Genomic DNA, 25,038 nt, shown 5'->3' with positions numbered 1-25,038 from the left:
TTTATCTTACAAGCTTAATATACAAAATCCAATTTTTTTCGTATGTCAGCAATGAACAAGTGAAATATAAAATGTAAAACTCTACATCATTTACATTGTTGTCTCAGGACTTACACAATTTATGCATAAACCTAACAAACTATGCCCAACATTTACATGATGAAAACCATAAAATTCTGATGAAGATAATAAAACACAGAGATTTTTCTATTACAGAATCAGAAGATTGAATTTTGTTAAGATGTTATTTTCCTAATTTCTTCAATAGATACAGTAAAATTCAAATTAAAGTCTCAGCAACTATTTTGAGAATATTTAAAAAATGATTCTGATGTTTAAACACGAAGACCAAAGGCTCAGAATAGCCAACATAATCCTCAATAGTGAAGAAAACATTTGAAGAACTGATCCTTGTCAAATTCAGAATTACCGTAAACCTTTAGTAACCATGAGAGGTTGGTACTGGCTAAAGGATAAAGAAGGTGAGCAAAGGAAAGGAGCAGGCCCACATGAATACAGTCATTTGCTCTTTAGCAAAAGATCAAAGACAAAACAGTGGAAAAGAAAAGTCTTCAATAAACAATGCTGTAACACCTGGACATCCACATGATAAACAAGCAAACAAAAAAAGCAAAATGACACTAGGGATAGACATTGTACTTTTCACGAAAATTAAAGTGGAATCACTAAAATAAATATAAAACTAAAAACATCCTAGAAGATAGCATATGCACTCTAAATATAGTGATGAACTTTTAGATACAGCATCAAAACAAAATAAATGAAAGAACAGTAAGTTGGATTACATTTAAATTTGGTTAATCTCCTGTGAAAATCAAGCAGAGAATCAAAAAGCAAGCCATGAATTGCTTTACAGATTTTGCTTCCAACCTGTGAGATTTGCTATGGAAAGATTTGCTATAGCTATGCTTTGTTGAGGACATAATATCACTTCTGTACTTTTCCTTTGAGGCAGTGCCTCATTCAGTTGCCCAGCCTGGCCTTGAAATTCTGGACTGATGCCTTCTGCCTCAGCCTCCCAAGTGGCTTGTTGTTACACACACACGCACACACACACTCTAATAATCACATGTTATTTTTCATGCTTGAAAGTTGGATATGCATGAAATGCAGGCAGCATGTGCATGAACTGGAAGTATCTTGAGGATCTTAGCAAGACAAGGTGCCACAGAAGTAGGAGAGGGTAGAGATAAAAACATAAACTCAAAGACCCACAGAATTAGTTAAACTTTTAGTGACCCAATGATACAGGAAAGACTACAGCCATCTTTCTGAAAACAAATTCACACATTTTTAACCTATTGTCATCAAAAGGAAGCAGAATGTTTAATGGCCTATTGGGTTTCTGGAAGTAGTACAGTCCAAACTTGAAATACTAAGCCAACCCAAGAAAGAGTAATATTCTGTGTAAGTTAAATTGGGGATATCAGTATAACTGGAAATTCACGAAAAGTTGATTCAGACTCCATAGATGTGAATGAAACACTCGTGTAACAGTGCCTTTCTTCAGCTCATACCTGTTGCCACATGACTTAAGACCAGTTGATAAGAAGGAAAAAGGTCAAGCTGTTTTCTGGATAGATAAACTTGGTACCCTGGAAATAAACAGCAGATGTGGTATTGATCCTTTACAGTGTAGCTATGAAAGATGACATTTAGAAGATCATACCTTAATTTGAAGATCTTCATTTGTTGGATCTGGTTATCCCTTTGGCTCTGAAAATTTAAAAGGAATTAAATCTTTTAGCCATTCTTTGACACTCACACTGTTCACCTATTATCATCTCAGAAACCATCCATTCTTAATTCACAGTTAGAAAAAAATAAAAGTTAGACTCAGGTCTTTGCACATGATAGGGATTAGGAAACAGCTACCCATGTGGCAGAAGAATAAACCTCATCTCCCTAAGCAAGGAAGAGAAAAGCAGACATCTCACTTCCAGAGCTGAGCTCCAGAATAACAGTCTCAGTCACAACACAAGAATGAGCAGAAAAGCTTCAGTCTTGGAAGAAAAGGCAGTTAAATTATGCAATAGTTTAAAGGTACAGAACAAAGAACTTTAGAATAAGGAAAAGAGAAATACCCAGTTACATCAAATGAATTGTACATATGTGGAAAGCATGTAACAGAAGACAGGGTATAAGGTATTACTTGGCATTAAGCAAGGCAGTGGGACAGACCCAGATCTTAATTCCAGTTTCTCATCTACTAGTTATTTATCTTTTTCTTAATTTACAAACAAAATTAACCATAATAGGTTCCTCATAAGGATGGACTGAACATTAAGTCAAACTATTAATAGAGAAATATAAGGCATCATCTAAGATAGAATATTCCTAAATTTTAACTCTTTTTTTATTTTAAAAGATTAAGATAAAAGAGGATATAAGAAAACAAATCAGAACAATTTAAGCAACAGTGTTTCACCACAAGACAACCCCACATAACAGTAGCTACCATAGTGTCTCATTCCTTGAAATATATGAGTATACCTTCATACACTATAGTATCAAACATAACAAGATACTATAAAACCATTCAAGAGAATGAAAACAGTACAGGGTATTAAGAATCAACTAATGGAAAATGGACAATGGTTATTTATTAACTCCTTGTCCATAAAAATTTTGTTTATACTATCACATATAATAAAATCCAATAAGATACAGCATGATAAAACCGATGGAGACAGAAGAACAATTGTTGGAAGTCAGATTTAAGTTTTTCTCTCAAGAAAATCAATTTATTTAAAAAATACTTGAATACTGTAGCTGTGTAAGGCGTTGACTTAAAATAAATGCCATTTGATTATAACTATGGCTAATAGGAAGTTTATTGTGATTCAGATTGATGTAGGTTGATATAGCCAACTTATCGGTCATCTTCACAGTAATCCTCCTATTTTATAATCTACTTTTTAGCGATAAGTCGAGTCCTCAGATAAATCTATATTTTTAAGAGTTCTTCATGTAATTTTTGGTTCCCATTTTTAAAATATATCTCATATCATTTTTTAACGTCACCTTGCTAAGATCCAAACCATCTCTTATTTTCCTCATACTGATTTGACTAAGCAGATGTTAATAATATAGCTTTGCTTTCACTGGTTCAAGTTTGGCTTCATGTATTGGATTTGTTACTGTCAATCTCCACTGCCTTTTATCCTACACATTTTGTGCAATTTTATCAAAAATGGGCTTGGAGGCTGGGGATTTAGCTCAGCGGCATAAGCACATGCCTTGCAAGCAGGCGGTCGTGAGTTCGATCCCCGGTACTGATAAAAATGAAAAAAGACAAAAAAAAAAAAAAAAAAAAAAAAAAAAAAAAAAAAAAAAAAAACGGGCTTGAAAATGACTATTTTTGTATGTACTTGTTTCAAATAATATCTACAATATCTGTATATCATTTGTTATATTCAAATTCAAGTGCTTCACTATCTTATAAATAATACTCTTCTAACCAATGCTATCCCTAAAGAAAACACTGATCACACCTTTAAAGAAAGAAAATAATTCTAAAGATAAATCCACTTAAATGAAAATTCAGTTTCATATGATTATTAATAATGTTTGAATGGATATCATTTGCCAGGAATTGTCCTTTGTGATAAAAATATCGAGAGTCTTATGATACAGGCTCTTTTTAATAAGTTCTTTGTCTACAGTGAAAGTAGAAATGAAAACACAGGATCATAGAAGTTCTTTAACAAAATTGGAGTGAAATATATTACAGTAACAGTACATAGACCCTGCTTATAGTGATCATGTGGGAAGACTTCTAGGAACAAGCTGATGCCAAGTATCCTTGCTGAGAATTGTTAAAGACCAATAACTGTCCTAAAGGACCGCTGAACTCTAGAATTGACAGAGTGGCTAAGTTTCAGATCATGATATTACTACTGCAGACATGAGATCATCTAAAACAGAGAATTAGTCCTTAATGAATCATAAAGATTCATCAAATAAAAAGTTTTTGGCCTTGTTTTCATTCATCAAGTCCTCTGCCAAAGTCCAATCTGAAAGAAACTCTGACATTCTTTTGCCAAGAAAGAGAAATTCAATTGTTTAAGCACACTTACACACATACATACATAATATATATATATATATATATATATATATATATATATATATATCATGTATATATGTATACAAATGTATATAATATATATATAATATATACAATATAATATATTTTTATATACTGGGAGCAAACTGAGGATCTCTTCCTTGAAAGGCAGTCTCTGTACCACTGAGGTATATCCTCAACCCTGCTTTTCCTATATTAATGATTCACTATCATTGATACATTTAATTCTACAAATGAAAAAAGTGTCAAATATTCATGGTTGGGCTGGATACCTAGCTCAGAGGTGTAAGCATCTCCCTGGCAAGCGCTAGGTGGTGAGTTGAATCCCAGATTTAAAAAAAAAATCATGTTAACAGAATCATCTGAGAACACTCTCCATAACTGTATGACTTCTACTTATGATATCAAGGGAGAATTAGGATCCTGAAAATACCAGCTTTGCTCATCACTAGAATAGCATATATATAAACTTGATGCACATCTTTGCTAGGCTGTATTTCACTTTACCAGGATATATTAAAACTATGATAATATATGTTGTATTACATATATTATTCTGTCACATATAATATGTGTTATATGTTACATATAGCATATATATACTGTAATATGCTGTCTTGCAACAAAGAGGAAATTTCATAGTCTCTTTGACATATATTTTGACAATAATGACATTTTCTAGACTGCTTCCTTTGAAAATCATTGGTGTAAACTCAACTTTAGAATCTCAAGGCCTTGCCTGAAAACCATTTGAATCGGAAGATTAGAAATTCAAGAAAAAAACTCACTGATCTCTTAAAGTACTATATTTCCTGAAGTTTTCTTTGAAAAAACCTGCGACACTAACCAGACAAAAGGAGTTATTCTATTGTTCATTCTGATTACATATATTTGTCATTGACTGGAGGTGAGGAGGACCAAAGGTCTATAAAAGAGAATCAATTTAAAATTAGTGCTCTTTATGTGGGTTTTTTTTTAAAGTTGAGAGCAAAAAAAGTCATAGGACTGGTCAAGACAATTCTTATAATATTAGATCTCTATTCTCCTTGCCAGTAAGCATTAATCGACTCTACATTCTGTTTAGAAGGAATGTCACGTTTCTCTTTTTTATCTTAGAGTATTTATTCATGAATAAACCGGTATTACTTATTGAATGCCTGCATTTCCAACTCTAAAAAGAAATAGACAAACAAAAGCCATGCTTTAGAATTAACTCTTTATAGTACAGTAGGCCAAACACTGATTCTGAACCACTGTGAGCCTTCAATTCCCCTTTAAACTGTGCACAGATACTGATCTCCTCTGTAAGCACCAACACAGTCTTTTGTTATGGACATCATTTTTGTTATGGACATCATTTTTTGAATTCTCTGATTGTCCCTTTTAAGTCTGTGTGTGGTCAGGAAATATACTTTGCTTTCTTAGACCACGTCAGTATTTTGCTTTCCATTTTAGTTTTTCTCACACATTCTGCCCACTTCTGACCCACCTGTTGACATTGTCGGTGAACAGTTTTCTGCAGCCCTTTACTGTGGTCCATGCTAATCACTCCTCTTTGCCACAGCCTGATCATCTGGGCTTTCCCACCTTCCCTCCTGGCTTGTTAGCACTTGGGTGACTAATATTATTGCTTCCTCAATAAATATAACTCATTAGCATGTCTAATCAATAATTCCTTTAGCTTTGTGGTGAACTTCAGGTTTTCTCTATAACAATATTCTTTCAGAATGGGCTTCAGAAATAATATACTCATCATTTCTCAGAGATTTGATCATAAAAATATGACATTAAGAAACTGATAAAGAGACGTATAATGCTAAAGAAATGCATAGCTCAGCAAAGGATGCTTCTACTGTGTTGTATGCTGCCGATGACCATGACAACTACTACATTCTGTGAGAACACTGTTACAACTAATTGATATGTGACATTAGTTTATGTATGCAATGCTTAGACCAAGAAATTAAATATTTGGTTTTTGATATTAAATTAAAATTTATAAGAAACTTTGCAAACATAAACATATTAGCTGTCTATTTACAGACTCAATTGGATTTCTAATACTTCTTAAATTTGAATTTGTCAAATCTTTTTAGATATTCCAATATCTACTGACTCAATATTTGCCAAATTACATACTCTATCCCTACCAGAACAGCATCTGACATAGCTGTTGTGTCTTCTGCTAATTTCCCCTCCCTTAATAATATAGAGATTAAACATTTCAGAGAGAAGCTTAGTAAAAGGTGATAGAATAGTACTATCTATATTCTCATACTTATCCATTGCTCAAATGATGACTCTGATATAACTATTCCATCATATGTGAGATTTATTTCATCTCCTCTTAGTAACACAAATTAAACCTCTATAAATTATATCATTTTTTCTCCTATTTTTTATTTCCTGTTTAAACATTATTTATAGTTGCATTATAAGTTCTCTGCTCCTGTAGAATTACATTCCACTTTTCCTGCTCCAGTCATCCACTAGATAGTGAGAACCATGGCACTGAACACACAACAGAAGCCCTAAGGTACTGATTGCTTGGTAATATATTATTTATACGGTATATTAAAGTTTTTATCTCACACATATGTTAGACCTTCTCATGGATTCGTCTAGTTTTTACACAGTACACGATTGGGTTCATCAGAGGTGGAACTAATAAAAACATATCTGCTATGAGGACTGTGACAAGGGGGTTTTTGTTCTTAGCAAAGCAATGGATGGCACCCAGGGTGATGACAAGTACATAGAAGATGAACACAGCACAGATGGGGGAGACACAGGTGTTTAGGGCCTTCAGCCTTCCATCAGGGATGCAATGCTGAGTACAATCTTCAAGATCAGCACATAAGACACGAGAATAAATGCAAGGCCCAGCATAGTACAGAGAGTGACAAAGAAGCAGTACATAAAATTGGTCTTGTCAGAGCAGGCCAGTTTCATGATATCCTGATGAAGACAATATGAGTAAGAAAGGAAATTCTTTTGACAATATATTAATCTGGTTAGAGTAAAAGGGAATGGAAGTACTAAAACGATGTTCCTAATAGCTAAGTTTAGTCCCATTTTAGCAACTCTCTTGTTAGTGAGGATAGAACTGTATCTCAGAGGATTGTGGATGGAAAGAAAGTGACCCAAAGACATAATTAGGAGCAAGGAAGACTCCATGACAGTAAATCCATGGATAAAGAATTCTTGAGCAAAATAGGTAGTGGGTGAAATTCTGGTTGCATTGAACAAGAAGATCCTCAGCATGGTAGGAAGAGAAGAGAGGGACAAACCCGAATCAGAGACAGCCAACATGACAAGGAAATCATACACAGGCTCATGAAGTGAGGGCTCTGTCCTTATGATAAAGAGGATGATGCAGTTGCCTGTGACAGCAATGAGGTACATGAGGCAGATGGGGATGGAAATCCACATGTGGCCATAATCCAATCCTGGGATTCGAATCAGAAGGAAAAGCTTGACCTCTGAGTTGTTAGGAATCAGCATGAGGGCCATAGGTCTGCAGAGGAGGAGCTGGGCAGATCTGGGGTGCCCTCACCAGCCTCTCTGCGTGTCTGGAGGACTCTGGATATCTCCGCCCAGACTGCTGGAGTTCCCCCAGGCTTCCAGGTGCAGTGAAGGGGAGCGGTGGGTTTGAGGCTTCCATATGAGCCTCCCCATTCCGGCTTCACTTGGAGACCTGCTGAGCTGCTGACGGATGGGCAGGCCCACACTATCAGCCTAGCCCAGCCTGTTTAGCTGCCACGCCTGGCCATAGGTCTGCAGAGGAGGAGCTGGGCAGATCTGGGGTGCCCTCACCGGCCTCTCTGCATGTCTGGAGGACTCTGGATATCTCCGCCCAGACTGCTGGAGTTCCCCCAGGCTTCCAGGTGCAGTGAAGGGGAGAGGTGGGTTTGAGGCTTCCACATCAGCGCCCCATTCCGGCTTCACTTGGAGACCTGCTGAGCTCCCGATAGGTGGGCTGGCCCACACTACCAGCCTAGACCAGCCTGTTTAGCTGCCACGCCTGGCCATAGGTCTGCAGAGGAGGAGCTGGGCAGATCTGGGGTGCCCTCACCGGCCTCTCTGCATGTCTGGAGGACTCTGGATATCTCTGCCCAGACTGCTGGAGTTCCCCCAGGCTTCCAGGTGCAATGAAGGGGAGAGGTGGGTTTGAGGCTTCCACATCAGCGCCCCATTCCGGCTTCACTTGGAGACCTGCTGAGCTCCCGATAGGTGGGCTGGCCCACACTACCAGCCTAGACCAGCCTGTTTAGCTGCCACGCCTGGCCATTGGTCTGCAGAGGAGGAGCTGGGCAGATTTGGGGTGCCTGCATCGGCCTCTCCATGTGTCTGGAGGACTGTGGATATCTCTGCAACCAGGGAGGGTCCACAGGTTCCTGAAGCAATGCGGCCTGTGGTGAGTACCCTAACCCGGCTGCGATTGAAGAACTGTGGAGCTTCCAAGGGGCAGGTGGGCGCACAGTGTCCCAGAGGCCCAGCCTGTCTGGAACTGCGGAGTTCTGAGCAGGCAGAGGAGGGCCACTGGTTCTGTAGGCCCAATGGCTTGGGGTAGTGTGGTACCAGAGTCTCAGTAGCTCCAAACATAGAAGGGGATTTTCAACAGATCCTGAGGAAGCTTTCAAATAACACTTGAAACACAGAAATATAGGAAAATGACAAAACGAAAGACCAAATTACAACCTCAAACCTCCAGCCCATCTCAAGAAACCCTAGGAGCGATGTATATAGAAGAAAATATATCCCATCCACCTTATATATCGGACACAATAGCCACTGAAATTGACAAGCAACTCCAGGAAGCTTTAAAGAAATTCAAACTCGAAATAATCTCCCAGATAAAAGAAGAAATGATAAAAGAAATGAAAGAGATTCTAAATATATCTAAAGAAAACACAGATAAAAAATTGGAGGAACTAAACAAAAAGATAGAATCCCTAGACGAGCAATATAAGAAACAAACAGAATACATAATGCAGATGCACAGAGATATACAGGAAATAAAAAACTCCACTGAAAGTTGTAAAAACCGCCTCAATGAAAGTGAAGATAGAATTTCAGACCTTGAAGACAGGATTGCAGCTAGTGAACAGGAAAGGAAAGATCTTTTGAAAATAACAAGGAATCAGGAAACAACAGTTCAACAACTGCAAGACGATGCAAAGAAGAATAACATAAGAATGATAGGGATTAATGAAAGAGAGGGAGACAACATGAAGGATGTCAGGAGGATATTTAGAGAAGTAATAGCTGAAAATTTCCCAACCATGAGATCAGAAACTGACATCAGGATCAGTGAAGCATATAGAACTCCAAACAGTCATAACCAAAATAAAACTACACCCAGACATATAATAATCACCATCCCAGAATGACCGGAGCCATGGGAGACAGGAGGCCAGACTCGAGCAGGATCAGCTCTCAAACTTTATTGCGTACAGCGAACCGGACCTAACAAGGTCCGCCACCCTCAGTGTTGGTTCCTCTTCTGCCCGTTGGGGGCAAGAACAACCTCTTATAAGGGGAAGCAGTATCCAATCACAGAGAAGGGCGTCTAACAAGCTGATAGGCTAGCGTCACGGGTAACTGGGCAGACATGACAATTTGGCGGGCTTGTTCAGGCCGGGAAGAACCCGGAAGCAGGAAATGGGCGCCATCATAGGCGGCTTCCCACATCTCCCCCTTTTTTTATTTATTAAAATAGGATGGTCTGTGGGTCCCTCCAAGGTGTCTATGACCTTGTTGCTGTTAGACACCTAGGAGTGGGCCTACCTTGTAGGCCGAGGCATGAGAGAATGTAGAGGTCTATACCCTGCTGTGCATCACCCTGTTTTGTGCATATCCTTGCGCCAGGACCATTCTCAAGGTGAGTGGTTCATTTTTTCGCAGGGCCAGGCTTTTGTGAACCGAACCTGGATGCATATAGACATTCATTCCTGCCTTCCCCCCAACCTTTGGGGCGGATGGCACTGCAGTACCCTTGGTCTCACATCTCAATGCCAATAATTTGACTCCGGGAGGGACCCCTGGCCTTATAGGCCATGTATATCTGAATAGAGCCTGTCTTAGGTTGACCGGGAGGGCCTTTCCCGTCTTACCCATCATTGGCTTGCCCACTCAGCTTTTATAACTGATGTTCTGCGACATGAAGGAGATATGCGGCGGCCTGTTGACCCGATGGGCCGCCCGCTGCCATTTGCATGGCTGCCATAGCCGCGACCTTGACCTGTTGCTGGGTTTGCAATAGGCAGTCTAACAAGCATTTGATAACCACAAGCCCTACTAGGATAGCCATGGCAATTAGGATCCAAAAAGAGGTAATCGTGGGACAGAAGGAAGAGAAATGGAGGGTCATAATCAAGGACTGTTTGATTGATGGTGTAAATCCTGGGTGAGGCGGGCGAGGCCGCTGAAAAAGGTGCCAATGTGGGCGGGTGGTGCCAAGGACCCCAAAGATATTGTGGTGGTTCTGTGGAATCTGAGCATATCACAGGGGTGATTAATAGGAACCCACAGAATAGAAAAAACTCCAAACCAGACATTTTAGTTTGTAGATGGTCTCGGGCGCTGAGCGTCGGTCCCAGAAGGGTCGAGTTGACTTGTGTCCGCGGGCTTATCCTGTGCTTTATCAGGAACTGGTGGGGAGTTTACTGCTCGCGTCAATCTTTCCGGGACCCACAGCGGCTCGCGACCTGGTTCCTGTGGGAAGACACAAATAGCACCTCGGGTCCAGCTAACCACTGGATCCGGGCCCATCCATTGTCCTGTAAGGACATCTTTCCATCTCACCAGCCCTTTGTTGGCCAGGGACGGGTTATTGTGCTCCATGGCAGGGGAATGATTATTGTGATTAAGGTTTTAAAAATTTATGGTAAAGAGTGCCAATGATATTCTTCCTTTGGGCGTTAGGCCATGGCCTATTCCCTCCTTTTGTTTTTGTAAGACACCCTTGAGTGTCCGATGGGATCGCTCAATGATGCCTTGTCCTTGGGGGTTGTAAGGAATGCCATGTTTAAGAGTGACCTCCATTTGTTGACAAAATGTCATGAACATATTTAAGTTTTCCGAATTCTGGGATGTATGTAACATCCATTTGTCAAATATGATTTGGGCGAAGTCCTCTTGGGTTAATGCCAATAGATTGTTGGGGTGAAGAGATCACACAAGCTGGGCAATACAGTCGTGCTTGTGCTCTCGTGATGTTGAAGCGCGCCATGAGGGTGCGGGCATTAACATGGAACTGAGAATGGAATTTTTGGGCTGCTTCCAGAGGGTTGGGAAAGGTGAAGACCCATATCGGGCGCGTGGCCGAGTCTGCCAAGGCATTGCCCTCCGCCAAGGGCCCAGGTAAATTAGTATGGGCTCTGATATGTGAGATGAACACTTTTGAGGTTCTATTCCATAACTGATGTTGAATACATAGGAATATGGAGGCTACCGTTGAAGAGGGTTTAATGGGACCCGCCGTCTCCAGAACTTGGAGAGCATTTACCACATACTTGGAGTCCGACAGGAGGTTAACATCGCCTGGAAAGCGACATAAGACTTCCTGTATTATCTGGAGCTCAACCACCTGGGGTTGGTCTGGAGTGAATTGGATAGTTTTTGGCTCTTGACCCATAACCACATATGCGCCTATGCCTGATTTGGAGCCATCCGTGAAGATTATTGGAGCTCCAGTTATGGGGTATGCGGATGTAACCTTGGGAAAAATCACAGGGTGTAATTTCTAAGGGCTCATAATATCCTCCTCCTCCCCTGCCTCCTACTTGTACCGGGAATGCATGGAGACCGGAACACTCAAAGGGAAGCCGCGACCATACCCTCTGGTGGAAGGAACGTCCTCCTCCCTCCCCAGATGGGGCCGCAGAAGGCAACCCAGGAAGTAGCTCTCCCTTTAACCAGGGCGGTGCCATAGGTTGTGGGCGCCCTCTGGCGGCCACGGGTGGAGGTGGCAGCCCAGGGAGCAACTCCTCTTCCGGCCACGGCGGTGCAGTGGGGCCTGGCGCCCTGAAGGGGGTGATCGTGGGTCGCGAACTTGCCAAAGGGCGGAAGGGCTTAAGCTCCTCCCGTAAGGCGGAGTAGCTCGAGCAGGGTGGTGTTTGGTTCCCCTTTTTATCCTCCCGAGCCCTGAATTCCTCTTTAAGCTGTGCAGGAGGGTCCTGTTTAGCGAAGACAACCTCCTCTTCTGAACCTTCCGAATCAGAATCAGAATTAGAGCCCTGAGGGTCCTCCGGAGACCCACAATTGGCAGTGGCTCCGGGCTCCTCTGAGCATTCCGATCGAGCTTTATCAAAAGCCTGTTGGGCTGTATGAAGTCCGGGGATCTGCTCATCCGTTAGGCAAGCTCTAATCATCTCCCATAGGGGTAGAACCATAGGGTCTAAGAGACCCCTCTCCTGGGCACATCTAAGGTCTCCTCCCAGCTTTTCCCACAATGGGAGAGTTAGTGAGCCCGTGGGCCAAAACCAGGGGGCAATTTCATTAACATGATCCAGAAATCTCAAAAGGGTGACCCGGTTTATGTAGATGCCTCGGGTCCGCAGCAGGACTCTTAGGGAGTCAGCGAGGGGTTTGCGAGCAGCGTTGCCCACAATGGCGAAGCGAAAGAGAAACAAATGCAAGGGAAAAAAAAAGACCGGCGTCCACCCGTGTGGCGCTCAAAATCTGTTAGGTGCGTCCACCCAACCCAGGCGATCCAGTACTCACCTGTCCCGGGAACCGCTGTATCTCACGTAGCTGATCAGGGTGAAGAGAAGAGGCGCTCGGGGCCTTCCGTTGTTATTGGGCCAGGTCCTCCATCGTACCGCAGGCGACAGCAATCGCACCTCCCGGCCGAAGAGGCACGTCGCTGAGTCTTTTACCTTTTTCCCCGTACGGGCCACCAGATGACCGGAGCCGCGGGAGACAGGAGGCCAGACTCGAGCAGGATCAGCTCTCAAACTTTATTGCGTACAGCGAACCGGACCTAACAAGGTCCGCCACCCTCAGTGTTGGTTCCTCTTCTGCCCGTTGGGGGCAGGAACAACCTCTTATAAGGGGAAGCAGTATCCAATCACAGAGAAGCGCGTCTAACAAGCTGATAGGCTAGCGTCACGGGTAACTGGGCAGACATGACAATTTGGCGGGCTTGTTCAGGCCGGGAAGAACCCGGAAGCAGGAAATGGGTGCCATCATAGGCGGCTTCCCACACCAGAAATCCAACACAAGAATAGATTATTAAAAGCTGTCAGAGAGAAAAGACAGATCACTTATAAAGGAAAACCTATCAGAATCACAGCAGACTTCTCAGCACAAATGATAAAGTCAAGAAGAGCATGGAGTGAAGTATTCCAGATCCTAAAGCAAAATAATTTCCAACCAAGACTGATATATCCTGCAAAACTATCATTCAAAATAGATGGTGCAATACAATACTTCCATGACAAAGAACAGCTGAAGAACTTCATGAACACCAAACCAACCCTGCAAAAAACATTGAAAGACAGTTTAGATACACAAAGGAAAAAACCACTAAGCAAAGCAAATAATTAAACAGAACAGAAAGATAAAGATGCAACAGCAGAAAGATAACATTCCTACAATTAACCAGCATTTAACAGTAATAACCATTAATGTAAATGGTCTCAATGCACCAATCAAAAGAAACAGACTAGCAGAATGGATCAAGAAACAAAATCCAACCATATGCTGTTTATAGGAAACCCATCTAACCCAGAAGGATACTCACAGACTGAAAGTCAAAGGATGGAAAACAATTTTTCATGCAGCAGGAATCCAAAAAAAGAAAGGAGTAGCCATTCTGTTTGCAGACAACGTGAACTTTAAACCAACAATGACCATAACAGACAAAGAAGGTCACTACATACTCGTAAGGGGAAAACTCCAAGAGGAAGAGATAACTATCTTAAATATATACGCACCAAACTCCAGAGCACCCAGTTAAATAAAACAATTATTAACAGAAATGAAAACTCAAATTATCAGTAACACAATTGTAACAGGAGACCTTAATACACCACTGCAACCAAGGGACAGATCAACCAGACAGAAAATGAGCAAAGAAATAACAGAACTGAATCACACCTGTGAACAAATGGGTTTGATAGACATATACAGAATGTTCCACCCAACAACATCAGAATACACATTCTTCTCAGCAGTACATGGATCATTTTCTAAAATAGACCATATATTAGCTCACAGAACATATTTAAGCAAATGCAAAAGAGTTGAAATCATCCCTTGCATATTATCGGATCATAGCGCTCTGAAATTAGAAATTAATGACAAAAGATACTGCAAAAATTCCGCAAACACATGGAAACTAAATAACACACTCTTGAGTAATCAGTGGGTCACAGAAGAAATTAAAAAAGAAATTAAACAATACCTAAAAGAAAATGAAAATGCAGATACAACTTACCGGAATCTGTGGGATGCAATGAAAGCCGTTCTGAGAGGAAAATTTATTGCACTGAGTTCCCACATGAGGAAAACAGAACGAATACAAATAAACAACTTGATGCTACACCTCAAACAGCTAGAAAAAGAAGATCAAGTCAAGCCCAAAGCCAAAAGAAGAGAGGAAATTATAAAAATCAGAGCAGAAATCAATGCAATAGAGACTAAGAAAACAATCCAAAGAATCAAAGAATCAAAGAGTTGGTTCTTTGAAAGAATAAATAAAATCGATAAGCCCCTAGCCAACCTTATTTTTAAAAGGGAAGAAAAAGCTCAAATTTATGCAATAAGAAATGAAAAAGGTGAAATCACTACAGACGCAATAGAAATACAGAGGATCATCAACACCTATTTCGAAAACCTCTACTCTCAAAAGTTTGATAACACAGAAGAAATAGACAGATTCTTAGAAGCATATGAAGGACCAAAGCTAGATCAAGAGGATGTAAAACTGTTGAATAACCCAATCTCTGCTAATGAACTTGAAAATGTAATTAAGGCCTTACCCACCAAGAAGAGCCCAGGCCCAGATGGATTCACTGCAGAATTCTACAAGAAATATAAAGAAGACCTAATGCCAACACTCCTCAAACTATTCAATGAAATTGAAAAGGAAGCAATCCTTCCTAAGTCATTCCTGGAAGCAAATATTACTCTAGTACCAAAACCTGAGAAAGACCCAACTATAAAAGAGAACTATAGACCGATCTCCCTAATGAACACAGATGCAAAAATCCTCAATAAAATATTGGCAAATAGGATCCAGCAAATCATCAAGAAGATCATACACCATGACCAAGTGGGATTCATCCCAGGAATTCAAGGATGGTCCAACATACGCAAATCAATAAATGTAATCCACCATATCAATAAAGCCAAAAATAAGAATCACATGATCATTTCTATAGATGCAGAAAAAGCCTTCGCTAAGGTACAACATTTATTCATGATAAGAACTTTACAGAAAATTGGAATAAATGGTCTTTACCTCAATATAATAAAGGCCATTTATGACAAACCAAGAGCCAGCATCATACTAAATGGCGAAAAATTGAAAGCCTTTACTTTAAAATCGGGCACAAGACAAGGATGTCCCTTATCACCACTCCTATTTAATATAGTACTGGAAGTACTAGCCAGAGCAATTAGGCAAGAAAGAGAAATAAAAGGGGTAAAGATAGGAAAAGAAGAAGTTAAATTATCATTGTTTGCAGATGACATGATACTCTACATAGAAGACCCCCTAAACTCCATTGAAATACTCTTAGATACAATAAATAAATTCAGTAATGTGGCTGGATACAAAATCAATACTCAGAAATCAATAGCATTCCTATACACGAACAACAAAATTACAGAGAGGGTAATAAGAGAAACAGGACTATTCACATTAGCAAGCAAAAAAATGTAATATTTAGGAATTACTCTTACGAAAGAAGTGAAAGACTTATACAGTGAAAATTATAATACACTGAAAAAGAAAATTGAAGATGATCTCAGAAAATGGAAAGACATCCCTTGCTCATGGATAGGAAGAACAAACATTGTGAAAATGGCCATTCTCCCAAAACTGTTATACAGATTCAATGCAATCCCAATAGAAATACCATCAACATACCTTATAAATCTAGAGAAATCACTCCTAAATTTCATCTGGAACCAGAAGAGACCTAGAGAGCAAAGGCAATTCTAAGCAGCAAAGACAAAGCAGGAGGCATCACAATCCCTGACTTGAAGTTATACTACAAAGCAACAGTAGTAAAATCAACATGGTATTGGAATCAAAACAGAGCCGAAGATCAGTGGAATAGATTAGAAGATACAACCACAGCTACTAACACTCAACCACCTTATCTTTGATAAAGGAGCCAAGCAGGTTCACTGGAAGAACGACAGTCTCTTTAATAAATGGTGCTGGAAAAACTGGCTCTCCATTTGCCGAAAACTAAAGCTAGACCCATGTCTATCACCATGTACTAAATTAAAATCTAAATGGGTCAAAGATCTGAATATTAAAACAGAAACACTAAATCTATTGAAAGACAAATTAGGTAGAAACCTTGCAGACATAGGAGTAGGTAAAGAATTCATGAACAGGACTCAAACCGCACAGGAAATACTTCCCAGAATCAATAACTGGGACCACTTCTTATTAAAAAGTTTCTGCATGTCAAAAGAAATCTCCAGCATAGTGAAAAGAAAACCCGCAAACTGGGAAAAGATTTTAGTGAACTCTCTCTCAGACAAGGGCCTCTTGTCTAAAACATATAAAGAATTAAAGAAACTCAGACCTCCAAAATTCAAAGATCCAATCCAAAAATGGGCATCTGAGATGAATACGCAATTCTCAGATGAAGAAATGCAAATGACAAATAAATACATGAAAAAATGCTCATCATCATTGGTCATTAGAGAAATGCAAATTAAAACCACACTGAGATACCATCTCATTCCTAAAAGAATGGCCAGGATTCCAGCTATTCCACTTCTAGGCATATTCCCAGAAGAACTGAAAGCATCATACCACAGTGATATATGTGCACCTATGTTTATAGCAGCACAATTTGTAATCGCCAGATCTTGGAAACAACCCAAGTGTCCATCAACTGAGGAATGGATAAAAAAGTTGTGGTATTTCTATACAATGGAGTATTATTCAGCTATAAAGAAGGATCACATTGAGATATTTATCAATACATGGGCGCAGCTTGAGACCATACTCATAAGTGAAATAAATCAATCTCGCATGTGTGAATACCGAATAGTTTCCCTTATGTAAGTAATGATTCAAATATATAAAAATATGTGGTAATCATGATTCCCCATTAGGTGGCCTTGGAGCCTTATAAAGTTTTCACTCATTAATTAGAAAGGCTTTATTCTGGGCTTCGTGATATGAAGATATTTGAAGCTAGAGTATATGAAGTTTTATCCAAATATTTCAAGGAAAAAGACACTATGATAACTACTATTAAGTCAGGTTATACGGTGGTGAAGTACTAGGTTGTTGAAACAGTCATGCTGTGACCTCTATTGTTATATTGTTATGTCCTGTTTTATCTCAATCTCCCCCTTATTGTTTTAAAAAAATTATTTGGTCATTTCTTATGTTTGTCTTAATTAAAGAAAAAATTCAAAAAATTAGGATATATAAATAGTAACTCTTTTTGATTTCCTATTAACTTGTTTTGAAGTCCTGTAGTACTCCCACGATCTTGTTTTGACTGATTAGACTCTGTTCCATTCTATATGATAGTATCAAGTTTGAAGACATAGGCAACTACTTTGAAGACAATAAGATTCACTAAGATACCCATTCTGGTTTGACTATTTTCTTCTTTGGAAGTCCTGTAATGTTTACAATGCCTAAGTTTTATTGGTCTTGTTCTCTACTGTTTTGTCCAACTTTATAATATCCAATGAGATAGACAATTCTTTTTAAGGAAACAAGGGACAACGTTGATAACCATTGTTGATAAACTTGTACTCTGTTCTACACCATGTGCTATGTCTATCCTTGGTATTGACTGACAGCTTTGTTTTGCCATATTTGACTGTATTCTTCCCCCCCCAAAAAAAAAGTAATAAGCACTAAGGAGTAATAAAATCCAAAATGTGTAAATTTTGTTGTAAAAAAGAGAGGGAAAAAAAGAAAAAGAAAAAGAGCTCTAACGGATATAACAGCAAGTGTTTTTAGGGGTGTTAAATAGCTGATTATATCAATGTTTTTGGATCATTGAACACAGCTGTTTGCAGTCTCCCTGTTTGAATGTCCACCTTGTATTCTTTGATACTGTGATTTGAGGAACTATTTTCAAGATGATAATATGTAATCTACTAACAGGTGATTTCTTACTGTTATGTTTTTTTTGTTTGTTTTGGTTTTTTTTTGTTTGTTTGTTTTGTTTTGATTTTTGGAATTCTGTATTACGTGTACCCTTACACCGCTTTGGTTTGTTTTGTGTTTTTCTCCTTTTCCTCTTAAATAAAAAAATAAATAATAAAAAAAAAGGAATCAGCATGAGATAGGGAATATGGACTCATTAGCCAGATCTGAATTCACATCAAGAAAAAGCAGTTAAAATTAAGCTTCAAGATAGGGAATTCTTTTATATGTCATGTGCATGAGATTATTTTGCATGTTAATTAACTGCAATCTTCCAAACATACCATATATATATATATATATATATTTTTTTTTTTAATTTTAAGTTTCATTTTTATATATTATATATTGTTAAACACAATCATATTTTCCAACATAACAAATTTCATTCCCAAAAGTTGTCCTAACTTGGTGGTTTTTCACATTTTTTATCACATATAGAAAAAATATTAAAGTAAAGCTGTTCTCATGGAATCTATAGAGATATCTAGAAGTTTTATGCAAACAATATTATTTGCCACAAAATTCCTGAATTTCACGGATGAAAATTTCAAATAATAGTCTGAGATGATTATCACTGAAAATACTTGATAAACATTGGTCCATGAAAATAAATTCATGGACCAATTTCTCTTAAATCTAAGGAGAGGTAATTTGTTATCATACACACATCTCAGAAGAAAAAAATACATGCATTCTATCAAGGATTTATAAAAATGAACTGAACGTTTTGTGTGCACGCTTGCCACTTCTTTTTGAGTTTCAAGTTATTTAACCTATATGAACATCATTTTTTATTTGCAAAATTAATATAATTTCAATAAATTTTGATGTTTATGGATATTTATATTGTCAAACAGATGTAAATATATCAGGTTACAAACCAATATCTATAAATATTAATATTGATTATGCAAAGTTACTAGCAGAATGTATGAGAGCATTAAACCAGTGAATAAACTCTTTTAAGGTAGACATCCTTATTTCTTCATGTATCTACTCTTGCATTATATGTGATATTTCCGAGGTTAGGCACTTACTTTTCCAAGGTACAATATAAAGCTGCAATGTAGTATGATATGCATGTTCATTTAATCCATCTAGATTGGGTTACTATTTTAGGAAACACATTTTTAAAGAAATTATAAATTTTTAAAAAATCTAAGCCACTCAATTTTCTTTTGAAATGCAAACATTAAAAATCCCCTACATAGTAAATTAAACAAGATTTTACATTTAGAATTTATATTTCTAAAAGCACACTTTTTGTACTTTCAGAGACAAGACATGCATCCTTGGAACTTCTATCTCTGGTTTCAGGTTTCAATATGACCCAATGTTGAATAAACATTATAAATTACCAGAAATACAAAACCCTAACCAGCGCAAATTTTCTCCATATTGAGTATGACTTCTGCATAAAGTCATAAATAAAGAAATAAGAATTCTAAAAATAATGTCATTTTTTTTCTAAATCCATTTTTTTCAAGGACAAAAAGAAAAAATAAAGAAGTAGAAGGAAAAAAAAAAAAAAACAACTACAACAAAATTTCAAAACACATGAGCCCGGGGCAACAATGGAACATTCACTGCACATTGTCATCCCCAACTCATTCATCCAGAGTCAAGACATCTGCATTCAATTCTCCACATAATACCAGCAGAAACCTTTCTCTTTAGTGAGCTTAGAGAAATCAGTAGTGTAACTATCTTAACTCTTTTTATATGTGTATTTTTACACATACAGACTCGTTTTTCCTTTCAGTTTCTCACATTAATTAAACTATACAATATTTAGACATGTGTGTCTCAATTATTTCACTAATGAGTACGTTCTGAAGTTACATCCATTTACCTATAAAAGTCAATGTTTTAAAAATAGAAAAAATGAGGGGGCTGGGGATTTAGCTCAGCGGCATAAGCACCTGCCTTGAAAGCAGGCAGTCCTGAGTTCAATCCCTGGTACCGATAAAAACGAAAAAAAGCCAAAAAAAAAAAAAATATATATATATATATATATATATATATATATATATATATATATATATAAAATGTAAAAGATAAAGGAAATTCCATGGAAGACTAGAGCTACTAGGACTTGTTAACTTCATTGCATAAGTTTTAAATTTCAAATTACAGCAGAAAAAAAAAATCATGTTTTCCATAGCAAATATGGAACATGTTTGAAATTAACTTCTTTCCTCCTAATTTTGACATCTTTGAATATGAGTTAATATTCCTAATTCTGCCTCAGCCTCCCAAGTGGGTTACACAAACACACTCTAATCATCACATGCTATTTTTCATGCTTGAAAGTTGGATATGCATGAAGTGCAGGCAGCATGTGCATGAACTGGAAATATCTTGAGGATCTTAGCAAGACAAGGTGCCACAGAGGTAGGAGAGGGTAGAGATAAAAACACAAACTCAAAGACCCACAGCATCACGTAAACTTTTAGTGACCCAATGATATAGGAAAGACTAACGCCATCTTTCTGAAAACAAATTCACACATTTTTAACCTTTTATCATCAAAAGGAAGCAGAATGATTAATGGCCTATTGGGTTTCTGGAGGTAGTACAGTCCAAACTTGAAATACTAAGCCAACCCAAAAAGAGTAATATTCTGTCTAAGTCAACCTGGGGACATCAGTATAACTGGAAATTCACAAAAGATGAGTCAGACTCCATAGATGTGAATGAAACACTCGTGTAACAGTGCCTTTCCTCAGCTCATACCTGTTGCCACATGAATCAATTCTTAAGACCAGCTGATGGAGAAGGAAAAAGATCAAGCTGTTTTCTGGATAGATAAACTTGGTATCTTGGAAATAAACAGTAGGTACAGTATTGATCCTTTATAGTGTAGCTATGAAAGATGACATTTTGAAGATCTTACCTTAAATGGAAGATCTTCATTTGATGGATCTGGTTATCCCTTTGGTACACAAAATTAATGGCCCAATGTGTAAATGCACACAAAAGAAACTCATTGGCAAACAAAGGGCTGATCGGCCAGTCTCCTGCAAAGAGAAAGAAAAAATCTTTAAGCACCGGGGCAAGGAGAAATAAAGTGGCATGGGTATGGTTCTACAGAAGTGAGAAAAAATTCAAAAATCATTGTATTGCAGATAATTATTCATCAAATTCTATACAACATGTAACAGAGCTGAACTAGCAAGTAACCAGAATGGATCTGGCAATTGGTACCAGCTAGTTTCTGACATAAGGCATCTCTGTGCTAGGGCAATGGACACTTGAAGAAAACAGCCACAGAGGCAAAGATAGATTCTCTTCATGGACCCAAAGAATAGATTCTCACTCAACAAGGATGACTGAAGTTTTATTCGTACTATACATAAAATCAGCACTATCTGAAATCAATCCCAGTCCCCTTATGTAATATCACCCTTTAAGCAGAGAATGACCACTTGATAGACTATTATTCTACCATGGAAGAGGAGCAAATTAACTTCATGAGAGTGGATTGATATGGTGGACATGGGTTTGTTTTTCTATTGTTCCTAGAAAGTTTCATATCCCAGCCTTTATAGAGAATACAGTCCTCCATTATAAGTTCTCATGCTGTATCACTTCATATGGTGAAAAATTTAGAACAAACAATTGAACAAGAAACATATGACTACAGTCCTATCACGTACTGTGCTAGATAGCTGTAGAATGTATTTCTAATTCCTTGACTGTGAGAAACAAAGAAATGTAAACTTACAGTAATATACCAACCTATTTGAGTGAAATCGTTTCTTACTATTGTCAACAACGTTTCCTAATCTCTGGAGTGGGTTGACTCTGAGGGTCTCACTTCTCCAAAAATTTCTGTCCTTTCTGATCCGACCCTTTTTTGGCCTATAGGAACCAATGAGTTAAAACTATGGTTTTAAATAAGGCTTCATTCTGGCGTTTTCCAGATCTCTTGATAAAAATTATTTGTTTACCAAGGATAACCAGTCTTGAAGAATTGATACCTCATGAGAGCAAAACTCAAGGGACTGACTCCTCAAGAAATCTGTGTCTACAGAATTAAGTCTTGGCCAGCACTATATCACAATATAGCTGAGAAGGTTCTAACCTAAACACAGTTCTGTTTCCCTGTTGGGTTAGATGGTAAGTGAAATGGGTCATATTACTATTTTTCTTTATTGTGGCTTTAACTTCTAAAGTGTACCTGAAATGTGAATGTTGTAAAAGCTGAGACTAATATAGGTCTGTAAATAAGGATAATTATAACAGAAGCTTCATACTTTATGTGTAGGAATAGCTTAGATGTAAAAAGACACAAAATTTAAAAGCAAGAAAACAATGATGAGTGAAAGGAGATTATCTTGGAGTTGTTTGCTGACAATAGGAACATTTAACTTAGAGACTCAGCTCTGAAAATTTAAAAGGAACTAAATCTTTTAGCCATTCTTTGGCACTGACACTGTTCACCTATTATCATCCAGAAACCATCCATTCTTAATTCACCATTAGAAAAAATAAAAGTTAGACTCAAGTCTTTGCACATGATAGGGATTAGGAAACAGCAACCCATCTGGCAGAAGAGTAAACCTCATCTCCCTAAGCAAGGAAGAGAAAAGCAGACATCTCACATCCAGAGCTGAGCTCCAGAATAACAGTCTCAGTCATGAGACAAAAGTGAGAAGAAAAGCCTCAATCTTGGAAGAAAAGACAGTTAAATGATATGATGGTTTAAAGCTACAGGATGAAGAACTTTAGAATAAGGGAAAAAGAAAAGCCCAGTTACATCAAATGAGTTGTACATATTTGGAAAGCGTGTAATAGAAGATAGGGTATAAGTATTACTTGGAATTCAGCAGGGCAGTGGGACAGACCCAGATTTTAATTCCAGTTTCTCATCTACTAGTTATTTATCTTTTTCTTAATTTAAAAACAAAGTTAACCATAGTAGCCTCCTCATAAGGATGCTCTGAAAATTAAGTCAAACTATTAATATAGAAATATAAGGTATCATCTAAGAGAGAATATTCTTAAACATTAACTCTTTTTATTTTAAAAGATTAAGATAAAAAGGATATAACAAAACAGATCAGAACAGAACAATTTAAGCAACATAGTGTTTCACCATAGGACAACCCCACATAACAGTAGCAACCATAGTGTCTCATTCCTTGAAATATTTGAATATACCTTCATACACTATAGTATCAAACATAACAAGACAGTATAAAACCATTCAAGAGAATGAAAGTATCACAGGGTATACAGAACCAACTAACAGAAAATGGACAATGGTTACTATATTATCTCCTTGTCTATAAAAAATTGTGTTTATACTATCACATATAATAAATCCAATAATATACAACATGATAAAACCGATGGAGACAGAAGAAAAATTGTTGGTAGTCAAATTTAAGTTTTTCTCTCAAGAAAATCAATTTATTTAAAAAATACTTAAATACTGTAGCTGTGTAAGGCACTGACTTAAAATAAATGACTTTTGATTATAACTATAGCTAATAGGAAGTTTATTGGGGTTTAGATAGATGTAGGTTGATGCAGTCAACTTATCGTTCATCTTCACAGTAATTCTCCTATTTTATAATCTGCTTTTTAGCAATAAGCCAAGAGTCCTCAGGTAAATCTATATTTTTAAGAGTTCTTCATGTAATTTTTTGCTTCCCATTTTTAAAATATATCTCGTCTCTTTTTCTACCATCACCTTGCTAAGATCCAAACCATCTCTTAACTTCCTCACATACTGATTTGACTAAGCAGATGTTAATATCTTTGCTTTTACTGGTTCAAGTTTTGCTTCATATATTGGATTTATTACTATCAATCTCTACTGCCTTTTATCCTACACATTTTGTGCAATTTTATCAAAAATTGGCTTGAAAATGACTTTATTTATATATCTATTTGTTCCAAGTAATATCTGTAAAGTCTGAGTACAATATTGGGATCATACTTTTACATGTATATCATTTGTTATATTCAAATTCAAGTGCTTCAATATCTTATAAATAATACTCTTCTAACCAATGCTATCCCTAAGGAAAACACTGATCACCCCTTCAAAGAAAGAAAATAATTCTAAAGATAAATTCACTTAAATGAAAATTCAGTTTCATATGATTGTTAATGATGTTTGAATGGATATCATTTGCCAGGAATTGTCCTTTGTGATAAAAATATCATGATCCTTATGATAAGGCTCTTTTTAATGAGTACATTGTCTACAGTGGAAGTAGACATGTAAACACAAGGTCATAGAAGTTCTTTAACATAATTGCAGTGAAATATATTACAGTAACAGTACATAGACCCTGCTCATAGTGATCACGTGGGAAAACTTCTAGGAACAAGCTGCTGCTAATTATCCTTGACGAGAATTGTTAAAGACCAATAACTGTCCTAAAGGACCTCTGCACTCTAGAAGTGACAGAGTGGCTAAATTTCCGATCATGATATTGCTATGGCACACATGAGATCGTGTAGAACAGAGAATTTGTCCTTAATGAATCATAAAGACATCAAATAAAAAGTTTATGGCCTCATTCTCATCATCAAGTCC

General features: G+C 37.7%; 1 pseudogene; it reads right to left on the bottom strand.

Moving 5' to 3' along the window:
* Positions 1-6,710: 6,710 nt before the first annotated feature.
* LOC100729155 (olfactory receptor 51A7-like) lies at positions 6,711-7,615 on the bottom strand (annotated as a pseudogene).
* Between the last annotated feature and the right edge of the window lie 17,423 nt (positions 7,616-25,038).

The sequence above is a fragment of the Cavia porcellus genome, unplaced genomic scaffold (genome assembly GCF_034190915.1).
Source record: "Cavia porcellus strain 051 isolate PalLab524CR breed Dunkin Hartley unplaced genomic scaffold, mCavPor4.1 scaffold_9, whole genome shotgun sequence".
In the NCBI taxonomy this organism is placed as follows: domain Eukaryota; kingdom Metazoa; phylum Chordata; class Mammalia; order Rodentia; family Caviidae; genus Cavia; species Cavia porcellus.
The sequence above is the reverse complement of the archived record's forward strand: the minus strand, read 5'-3'. Positions and strand labels throughout refer to the sequence as shown.